The sequence below is a fragment of the Hakea prostrata genome, chromosome 10 (genome assembly GCF_041222555.1).
Source record: "Hakea prostrata isolate BN-2017 chromosome 10, UWA_Hpros_2, whole genome shotgun sequence".
Lineage (NCBI taxonomy): Eukaryota > Viridiplantae > Streptophyta > Magnoliopsida > Proteales > Proteaceae > Hakea > Hakea prostrata.
The window spans coordinates 32,056,541-32,068,884 of NC_142609.1; positions in this window are offsets into that span (position 1 = coordinate 32,056,541).

Sequence of the window (12,344 nt, forward strand, 5' to 3'; positions counted from 1 at the left end):
CATTACCCATCATAACTTTGGCATTATTCAACTCAGACAAGTGTGTAAACCAGTGTATGTGTGGACACATGTGATAAGTACAACCTGAATCTAAAATCCATCCTTCTTGCCTACTAACCTCAGAAATGGTAAGCACCTCACTGATGTCTTCATAGACATTGGCTTGACCATTCTTGGGTCCAGGCATATCAGAATGGGTAGTCTCCAATTCCTTCATTTTTCTCTTATATGCAAAACAGTTTTTTCTTAAAATGTCCTACTTTCTTGCAAAAGAAGCATCTCTTGAGGTTTGTATCAGACTTGTTGTTCCCATTATTATTCTTATTGTTAGACTCATGGCTTTCAATTACTTTTCCCTTTCCTTTTGGTCTCCCTTGTTTGTAAGAGCCCTTGCCCTTTACAAACGGGTTTTCCCCATCGCCCTTAGTCTTACCGAGAAGCCAATAGTTCAGACTCCCTATTCTTTAAGGCATCAATCAATTGTTCTAGGGAAATGTTTTGACATGCATATTTGATTGAGTTCTTAACAACAAGGTAATCATTATGTAATGAATTCAATAGGATAATAGACAAGTCCTGATTTTCCAATTTAGTCTTTTCCCCTGTATTGGCTAAGTCTTGAATCAGCTTCTTAAATATATCTAGGTTCTTGTCAAGGGTAGTTGTAGGGTCCATCTTAAACCCATACAACCTCTCCTTCAAATAAATTTTGTTACCTAGATTCTTTTTCTGGTATATCTGCTCAAGCTTATTCCAAACTTTTATAGGAGTGTTGTCTTCATCATCAAGACACCTGATAACCCCATCAGTGATGTTCCAGAGCATGCAACCAATTGCATTCTCCATCACTTCAGTCCTCAAGACTGGATCAATACTTTCAAAGAAAGCATCTGGGTCATCTATTAATCTTAGGAGCTTCTGCTGAGCCATTAAGGCTCGAACCTTCCTCTTCCAAATCCCAAAGTCCCCAGTGCCATCGAACTTCTCAATATCTACCCTGGAACCCCCCATAGGAGTATCCAAACTTAGGTAGCTAGGGTCCCTCCCTAGTCCTACAGCTCTACTAGAGCCTGTGGTTATAATACTAACCACACTGGGAGGTGTATCCTCCCCTGGTAGACTGAAACCCTTACTTGGCTCCACTTTGAACTCGGTACAAGACACTAATCAGTATATAAGAATCCAATTCACAATACTGATTAATCAATTCTGAAAAAATAAAAGATTATTCTAATAAAGTGTTAAATAATCAATATTAATCACAAAAAACATAATCTCAGTTTATACAAGTTACAGCAGCCTAATAATCAGATGTTAACACCACAGATCAATACATACCAAGTATTAGATCAATATTAACAAAGAAAGTTAGACAACAGATAGTATAATGAGAGATGCAAAATTAAATGAGATTAATTAAAAACCTAATCATATCAGAATTATCTACCTATACTCAGATTGTCACCCAACAGGTTATAATCAACTTAACAAAGCATACCACAGTTATATGACATAATTTTAACAGAGATTTTATAGGACCGAATCATAGTCATAACACATACATATCATATGAGATGAAAACAATTTCATACGATTAACAGTTATGACAGAAATTGAATGGAAACTATAAAAAACAGAATTATCATTCATATAACAGAGATATTAGCAGCGAAAGAAAATAAAGAATTTAAGAAATAACCTGAGACAACCTTAACCGTATAAGCAACCTTCAAATTTAGGATTTAATTGTATTAACAATACCTAAACGAAGCAGGGAACATGACTGAGATGGCTCTGATGCCAATCTGTGATCGTTAAATCCAAAACCTCATGCCCTAATTACTTGTGGACCGAACATACAAGGGTATTTCAAGACAATAGAGAAGACAAGAACATGATTACGGAGTTCGGCATAGCCTACTCTCCGGGATTCAGGTATGAATCCAATCCACTATATAGTATGGGAGATTACAGACCTAGAAGAAGAAAGAAAGGAATACGAAACACCTGATATAGTAATCTCTGATCTCCAAAAGACCATCGAGTGTTCGCCTCACTCTTGCGATCAGAAGCCCTCTCTTATCTTCACCAAGAACCAACTAAAACCAGAGATACAGGTGACCGAAGACGACTGCCATGGAAGTTCCTTCAAGTAGCTTCAAGAACCGTAGCAGAGGAATAACCCAAAATGAGAAAAAATGATTTGCATACTCGTGCGAGCCAACCCCAAACCCCTAATATAACTAGGTATGAACCATAAGAACCAAACCGGTTCGGTTCATAACTAAAACAGGTACAAATTACCAGATTAACCCCAACAAGAGTCTATCAATTTTGGAAGACAAAGCACAAATTCACTGTTGGAAGCAACTCTTTTTGGGATACAAACTGGGATGGATATAGCAACCCATGATGGAATTGACATAGAAGAAATATGGATTAACTATCAATAGATTCAAGATCTTCTACCTCAACCATCAAAAGGAACATGGCCTCTAAGGGAAGTACAGAAACTAATGAAGCTTGCCAACACAACAAAAACAGTTATATATGGCAATTTCCCAAACTCTATGCTCCAAATCTATTTTGAACATTTAGCTTTTTCAGCAACTAATCAACCGGATGACTGTAATAGACTATTATCCTATGGCTGTAGGTGCGTTCTAGACGTTTAATTAATAGTAATTTCTTTTCTTTGATCAAAAAAAAAAAAACTTTGATTACGCATTTACGCGTAAACAAGTTAATGCTTCTTCTTTTTTACCCCTCTTTTTAAATGCGTTAACTCCGTTAATATCCACCTGGCTCTTATGTACTTTTTGCTTTGTTTCTTGATGTTGTCTTTAATTACCAAAATCTCTTTTGGTAATATATCATTTTTTAGTAGGAAAATGCTGTTTCTATTGCTGGTTTTACATGTCTCTCATCATACTTTGTTTTTGTTTTTTTGTGTTGTCCACCATTTACTTCTTCCATGGCTATATTTCGTTTCTCATGTACAAATTGTGAGTTTGTGACGCAGTAGTTTTTTTTTTATTTTCTTTTTTAAACAAATGAAAGACATCAATGTTATTGAGTTAAATGTTACTCGTGAAATGAAGGGGTTGAAATAAGAAAGGTAAAATGACAACACTACCACCATATAAAATGAAAAATCCCAATTTCCATGAAATGAAAAACACTATCATTATTTTGATCAACTCCTACTTGAACCAACTTAGATTTGGGAAAACACGTCATCAATTTGGACGGTGATGATCCAATGATTTATGGATGGAAGAAGGTTTAGGAAGGCTCCAGAGACGCGGTAGGTGGTGATTTGTTTTTTTAAATGTTTTATTATTCCTTATGGACGCTGCGAAAATGTGTCTTTTTGTCATGTTAAAAGGGAGTGTAATGCAGTAGCTGACTTCCTTGTTGGTAAGGCTGTGTTCGTAGCGTGCCAGACTCTTTGGCCTATTGTAGAACCCTTGGTTTCTCGATTTGTGTAATCTTGATGCCTTGCGTGGGTCACGCGTTAATAAATAGACCCTTTTCTACCAAAAAAAAAAAAAAAAAAAAAAACGCTACAAAAATGTTACAAAAAATGAAGGAAACACCGACTCGTTCCCGATAGTCGAGTACTCTTCTCATTTTCCATTTTTTCTTTTTTTCTTTTTCTTTTTTCCCTTGTTAGGGTAATTGTATTACAAATTCTTCAAACACACAAAAATGAAATTGCAATACAATTGAGAGATGAAGATCTTTAGTCAATTCGGAGAGCTTGAAGTTGCAATAGAACGAACCACCGATCAATGAAATTGAGTCACACCTTGAGTGTTGTCTTTAAGGTAATTGATGCACCCTACTACCAAGGGTTCTTTGCACCACCACCTCCAAGATAAAGCAACCTCCAACTAGAAGATGAGGTAGTTCTTCTAGTCCTTTCAAGAAGCCAAAAGCTAGAGCACAACACTTAGACAAACTCAAAGAAAGATATTAACTTTGTAACACAAATAATGTGAGAGTGAGGTGTGAAATCCCCCGGATTTCTACCCCTTTAATCCGTGGCTTCGAAACCAAGAAAACCGGACCTCGAGTTGACGGCAAATGTGGGCCATTCAAGTGGAGATCAAAGGGTTGGAAATGGAACCAATGTTTATGGATGACCCTTGTGATGACTCATCAACTCTCCTAAAGTTTAATTGAAGAGAGAAGATTAATCATGATTGTGTAAAATGGGTGATCTTGGAACGGCCATAGATCGATGATAGAGAATCCGATTGACGCGAATAAGGTATCAAAACGAAGAGCGTCGAAAGACCTTTCCAACAAGCCAAAGATCTCCCAATTTGGACTTCATTTGGCCCCTCAATCAAGGCCGGTCAGTCTAGCCGGTCGACCACCCCCAGCCTCCGTTTCGGGGCAGACGGGTTTTACCCTTTAAAACCCTATTTTGAAGCTCTCTTTCACTCATACTCCCATTTTATGTTGCTAGTACGAGGCTGAGGCTCAAGGAGGAGGAGAAACCAAGGGAGAGGAAGGTTCCTAACCATTCGGACCGTTGCCGGCACCCTGATCATTGCGGAAACGTTAGGAAAGGTAAGAAATCATCAAACCCTCTTCTTTGGGCTTTGTTTTAGGAGTAGTTATTCGCTATAAATGTTGGATTTGAGTGGTTGTAACATGATAGGTGTTTTGAATGCTTGCAAATAATTTCATTTATGTTTCCCTTTTGTTTGTGAGTGGTTTGTGCAAATCGTTGCAAACGACTTTGCATTTTGGCTCTCAAACTCAACCGAGAGCACTCGCGAGAGCCCAAAATTGGGGCTTTTTGATTGAGATGGAATTAAATCAAATTGAAGGTATACTTAGGACCCTATTGCTGCTAATTAGACATTCCCAAAGTTTTGTTTCGAATCGATGGTGAAATTTGATTTTCGCTGAAATTAGATTGAGAAAAGTGGGTTCGAAACTAGCTAGCAGATTAGGCTTTTGTTGGGTGATTTTGGGAACCTTATTAAACCCAATTGACTTCTAATTTATGTCTAATGATCCTCTAACATGATTAGGTTTATTTTGATTATAATCACCAACTCATAAGTGTGACTTTGTGGAACTTTGGAGAGCTTATGCTAACTAAAAAGGTGAGGAATATACTCAACCTTATCTTGCATGTTTAATTATGTAATTAAATTTCATTATTAATATATTGCCTTGCTTTAATATTTATTATCTTGTGATTATGTGTGGGACTTTGCACGAATGAAAGGTAAGCAAGTATCTTTGCTTCTATTTTCAATATTTTTTGAAAACAATATGAGAATGTATGAGATGGATGAGATTGAATGGGATTGAGTGTTTTCTTTTATTTTCAAATTCTAAATTATTGATATGAAGATATATGGATGATATTGAATTAAATTACTCTTTTTATTTTATGTTTCAAACTAAGGTTGTGGGTTCGCCCATTACCCTAGTGAACTTACATGAGTATGCATCTAGACTTAAATACGTGAATGCTAAGTGTCTAAAAGTGTTTGGCTAGGTAACCTCATGAGTACTACTACCCTTCCTGCAGGGGTATTGAAGCCGATTAACCCGTGATGTTAGTGGCTGGGTCCTGAGCGTCAAGCAGGTCCACTATCACCATAGAGATGTAGGGTTGCATATAATAGATAAGGGCTCCTGGGCACTAAAGACCGGTGAAATGATCCGTAGAGAACATGGAGAGCATCCTGTCCATTATATGTGGATGACCACTGGGTTAAGGAATGGGATCCAACAGATGCCTCCCGTTGAGGATTCCATTCATAGGTGGAAAGGTATTGAACCAAAAGGGCATTAGGCATTAGGGGAGATATCCGGACCATATGTAGTACGAGACATTATGACTTTGCACTGGGCTATGATTATCCTTAACACGCGCCAATCTCATACCAAACAGTGATATGAGAGAGTGGTGACCTATATCCCATCCATGGCTTGACAAGACTTCACCCAACAACTGCGGAGAACCCAATTCTCTTGTTGAGGGAGAGTGACTGAGACCGCCCAAAGGAGATTGGTGTACAAACTTAATGCGTGTCTACCATAGAGACCTCATGATAGAGTTAGGAGCATAATATCATAATCATTCATACATCATATCACTATCATTAATTACATTATCGATACTCAAGCTATGTGTGTGGTGTGGGATCTTGTGTACGAATGCATGATATGATATGGAATCTTGTGTACGAATGCATGATATGATGTGGAATCTTGTTGATGAATGTATGGTAAGATGTTGAGTTGACATCACTTAGTTCTGTTGAATTCATTCCTTTTTATATGTATGTTTCTATTAGAATATTCTGCTGGTTATGAGGACTCCTTCCAAGTGGAAGATTCGTCGCCGCAGGGCTTTCTTAAAGGAGTAACTGAAGAAGATGTAGACTTGCATGGAGCTTCATGCCCGTGCAAAGACTATTCTTATGAGGTTGGATTCCATTGTGGAATCAGTTTAGTTTAAATTCCGCTATGACAATCAATGCTTCCTTCAAACTCTGATGTCCATTTTGATTAACTTTAGATAATGGATGATTGTAACCTTTTGATAATCCAGATTTAATAACTTATTATTAGAATTTGATTTATTCTTGTCCTTTTAATTATGCTATATCTTGTGTTGTATGGAATTGTCACTGAACCTAGGTCCTGCGATGTATCACCCCCACGGGTATTTGGGTATGGTCGGATCCGGCTGGGTGGGGTGTGACATGAGGAGTGTCTCAATTATACACCACATGCAAGAAAATGTTGGGTTTATATAGGCCCAAACCTCACCTTACACCCCTTAGGATTCTTGAGGCAATGAATTGGAAAATCAATTCTCCACTAATGGAGAATCAATGGCTTATCCCTCCTCCACTAATGAGAATAAACCACCTTGACCTAACCTCCCCACTACTTGGAGAAGTAACTCTCATATTCACTTCTTTGAAATGAATTAGATTTAATCCATTCAAAGACCTTAACCCCACTCATGGTAATGGCCATGAATGGTCATGAAGTTGAAATGAGAAATGAAGATCAAGAGTTAGAATTTGAGTAAATTTCATCATTCAAGTAAGTCCACCTCATCACCATGATCAAGACCTTTAAAACCCATGACCAATGTCATGAAGAGCCTCATAACCAAGGTCATAAAGGGCCTCCTTTACTCATGATGCCTCATTACCACCCTTATCTCATGGGTCCCACACACTAACAAAATAATTAAATAAAGAAATGCAAAAAACTAATTTTGAAACTTAATATAGATTTTTAATAAAAAAACCTAACATCCCTTTATCATGATTTCGTTTCACTCTGGTTTTTAGACTATTTTTCCTTGTTATGAATATTAAGTATTGCAGAGGCTCTTTTTTTCTTGTTTAAGGATGGAAATGGGGATGCTCGAGTTAACCCGATGCCCCGGTCCACTTGAAAAGTCCATTTTAGGAATCCTTACATTACATTGTGATTCGCCACGTTTGACTGTCGGGTTCACATGTTACACTTCTATGGTGTTTTCGGTGCCTTGAGGAGGAAGGCCAAAAACAAGGTCAAAAAAGATGGCTATGATTCTACGAACCTTAAGGCTGCGTTTGTTTGCTGGAATAAAGGTGGGGTGGGGAAAAAGGATGGGAAAATTCTTGAAAAAAGTATAGATTTTTCACTTTTCCCTTAAATCCCAAAATGTTAGATTATTTGGTTGCATGGGGTGGGAAAGTGAGAGACAAGCCCAACTTTCCCACCCCAACCCATTTTAAAACCCCACATATTTGGTGGGACTTTATGGGAAAGTTGGGAAAAGTAAAAAGTGGGACCCACCACTATGACTTTTCCACAAAACCCTTTTCTTTCCTTTCCTTTCCTTTCCTTCTCCCTCACCCCACTACACATGGGACCCACGTTTTTTTTTTTATTATTTTAAAAGGCTTTGATATTAATACATAATTTTTTTAAAACAAAAAAACAATCATTTACCTTCTTATTATCAAAGATCAACTTTATTACGTACTTCAAAAGATAAAATAAATAAAGGTCAGCTGAGTTGGTAATAATCAATGCCTTCAAATGGAGAAATCAAGTTGATCCTCGTTAATGCTGTATTTAATGATCCCTACTCTTAATTTCTAGTAAATTATATAAAATACTCTTTTAAAAAAATAAAAATAAAAAGATAAATATCATTTATTCCCCATCGTAGTTGAATAATATCACTTACCTCCCCTCTTACGTAGCAAATATATTAAACACCTCCCTTTTGTTAATTTTTTCAGTTAAATTTAATTTTTATCGTTAAATATTTTTCTAAAACTCCAAACTACCATTGGCTAAAAATATTTTTTATTTTAAACCCTAAATTGTCGTAATCACTCTAATAGTTAAAATACTAAATTATCCTCAATTAAAATATTTATTAAAAACCAAAACTAAAATCCAAATTATCGTTAGTTATTAAAAGCCCAACATACCCTTTTTTTTTTTAAAAATCATCAAACAATTAAAAAAACCCAAAATAGTAGTACGTGTTTAATTTTATAAACATACCCTTTCTTTTTAATTGCATTTTTAATTTTACTTGATAGTAGTACGTGTTTTTTTAATTGTTTGATAAAAAAAATTTTAAAAAGGGCATGTTAGGCTTTTAATAATTAAAGATAATTTGGGTTTTAGTTTTGGTTTTTAATAATTATTTTAATTGAGGATGATTTAGTATTTTAACTATTAGAGTGATTACAGCAATTTAGGGTGTAAAATAAAAATATATTTTTAGCCAAGGGTAGTTTGGGGTTTTAGAAGAATATTTAACGGTAAAAATTAAATTTAATCGAGAAAGTTAACAAAGGGGGGGTATTTGATATATTTGCTAGGTATGTGATATTATCCAACTAAAAGAGGGTGTAAGTGATATTATCCAGCTAAGAGGGGAAGTAAGTGATATTTACCCCCAAAAAAATCACCTTCTAAATTCAGATGGCTCAAAGACGCCTAATGATGCTAAATATGGGATAGTTAGGTTAGGATTTTTTTTTTTTTAAGAAGAAAAATATTAATATTATTGTAGCAAAGACAAAAACTAATAGTGTCTAATACAATTAATCCTTTCTTGTGTTCTATGGAGGATTTAGATGCCACATAAATGAACCATTGTCGGAGTGTGGTATATCAAAACCTGTTGAGTTTAATATCATTAATAGAAATAAATTAGTTGTACAAAAAATGGGACAAAGACTAATGGGCCAACTTCTGTGTTTCGACAGCAAAAGTAGATCAAATGCTTCCTCCTCATTTCATCAAAACTCAGATAGTTGAATGTTCGAAAGTTGGGCTTGATCTATTCTGTTGCGTAAACCAAATAAAAGCACCTCAGTGAGATCTCCTTTTCTTAATGCTCCTATGTTGACATACTTTAGTTGTCCTTCCCAAAATAGTCTCACATTCCATTATGTGCTATTTAACTCTGAATTATGTACCCCTGCACACATCAGAATTGGTAAGTGACTCAAATTAGTCATATTTTCACAAAAGCAAGTATGTTGTTTAGAAATCCTTACTTGTGTCGTGTTGTGTGTGATTTATGATGTTTCTTGTGTTTTGAGTTTTAGATTTTGATCCAATTGAAAATATTATTTAAAACTCGTATGGGGTTGGGGGATTGCTTATTATAAATTTTGTTATTTCATTCTTTCCAAACAAAATAACAAGTAATTATAAAGACAGACACTAGCCACCATTTGGATGGTTTGTCAAGATCAAGATTTGAGATGAAAGATTGGCAGAGGTCACTGATAGATGTATGTGGGACTCCTTCCATTCGGAGTCCTAGAGGGCCGGCCGCCCAGATCTTCTTTGTAACAACCCCCGTATTTCTAACCTGGAACTGTATTGTAGGTCCGATAACCCGAAGGTCAAGCCGGAATAAGTTGTGGAATATCTGGATTGAAGTCCATGATCCATATCCTGAGTCCATGGATCTGGATTCTCTTGATGAAGAACCTACTTTGCTGAGAAAGTGGATTTCCAATCAAAGTCAAGATATGTTTGAAGATGTCTGAATTGAAGGTAAGACATCCCCCACATATTGTTTAAGGTTAGGTTTGAGTTGGGGATCAACCCCTTGAGCAAATTAATCATGGCAATAACTACTTCTTTTAAGCGACATAGCTCACAAATACTCTTAGCTCTACTAGAAATGGATGCAGTATAGTAGTCAACTAATGACACTTTACAGAAAATCCTCATGTGTCATTCTATTGGCAATCAAAATCTTTTACTTTATGTGACTCAATGCCATGAGTGAATATACTTTATAGTTCCCACGAACCTGTATGGCATCTTTATAACTTGAGTTTAACTTTTATGTGTTATATTACATACCTCAAGGCTAATACATACATTAATACTTACATAATATGCAACATGATAATAATGTGAATACCCATGTGTCACCAAAAAACTTTGTTGAATTCAAATGACAAATTATCAATGCATATACAATGTCAAGAGACAAGTACAGATGGAAGATCTTATTACACAATAGAGCAAAATATACAAACTCCCACTAAGCAACCGCATTTAAGGATGTTCCTAAGCCCACAGTTACTACATGTCTTTGAAAGACGTCTGAGCGGAGACCCTTCGTTAAGGGGTCTGTAACTATATCATCTGATATGCTCTACTATGATGTCACATTCTTTAGCTTTTTCCCTGGAAGTCAAATAATTGATCATGTGTTTAGATCATGTGATCACACATTTCTTGTTGTTAACTAACAACACAACAAAATTATTAAATACAACTTGGATAGGTTTATCCACGATGTTAAAATAAAATTGTCAATTATATGATGAAATTCTTTAGTCAAACAATATGAATAACTGCATCATAGCATTCTACAAACTCTACCTACATAATAAAAAATAAATAAGTATACCTTATTTCACACTTTTCATGATACTGTCCCTCCTGCCATCATGGAAAACAATCTGATGTGAACTTCTTATTTTCCTAACAATTAGCAAGGTCAAACCCTATATACCATGTTGCTATAGGTCTAGAACATGCTTATATAATCACTTGTTCTCTTCAAGTACCTCATTATAAGATACTCTCTTTAATTTTTTCTCTCAGTATCATTTATAGGGCAACCATATTAAGCTCAATATATCTCCATTGAGAATCAAAACATTCTCAGGTCTGCAATTTAGCGTACTAAACTTCTTTAAATATAAAGCATATATGCCCTATAAGAAAGATTCAATAAATGGCATGAACAATCCCTATGGGTCTCAATGCCTAAAACAAATATATCTTTACCAAGGTCTTTTATATCAAAATTCTCAAATAACAATTATTTGGTCTTCATGCAATAGACCAATGTCACTACTAGTGAGCAAAATATTATCAATATAAATAACGAATAAGATAAAAATTTCTCCCACTGACCTTCCCATATATACTGATTTATAAGGTTCTCAGCAAAATCGAATAAAATCACAACAATATCAAACTTTAAGTATCATTGTTTGGAATCTTACTTAAAACCACAAATAAACTTCTTAAGTCTTACCAAAATGATTAAGATCATCTATCGCAAAACCCTCAGGTTAAATGATATAGACTTCCTTATTAAGATTTCTAATAAAAAAGACAGTCTTCACATCCATCTAGTATAACTCTAAATGAGTACTTAAAGAGACAGACAAGAAAATCTCACTAGTCAACTTCTTCTGTCTGAATAAATTTCTTAGCTACAAGTATGGCTTTAAACCTTTCAATCTTTACCTAGGAATCCTTATCAATTTTATACACCTACTAATGGTTTATAGCCTTTGGGCAACTTAACAAGCTTCCCAAACAACATTATGTCTCATCAACTATATTATATCCCTTGTTGCACCCAATCAACAAATCTAATTAGAGATTAAAGACAACTTCCTAGTAACTGAGTCAATCATAATGTCAATGTTATACTCATGTTCACTAAAATTAAATCAAATAGTGTAGGAACGAGCTACCCTTCTTAGTTATATCAAACTCTAGAAAACTAACTATCTATGAATCCACAATTATTGTGTCTCGACAAAGATGGTAAAAACAGGGTCGGGTAATAAACAAATTAACAATGAATACCTTTATATTCCAACTTCTGCAATACTGGATTGTACAACCTTAGCTTTGCAAAACAACCCCAAACTTTAAGATGGTTCAAGTTAAATTTATGAATATCTACAATGAAAAAGGAATCAAATGAACAATGAGAAAAAAATTTGAAAAAAAAAAAAAAAAAGACACGGGTTGTTATCAAAGCTTCAACCTATAAAAAAATA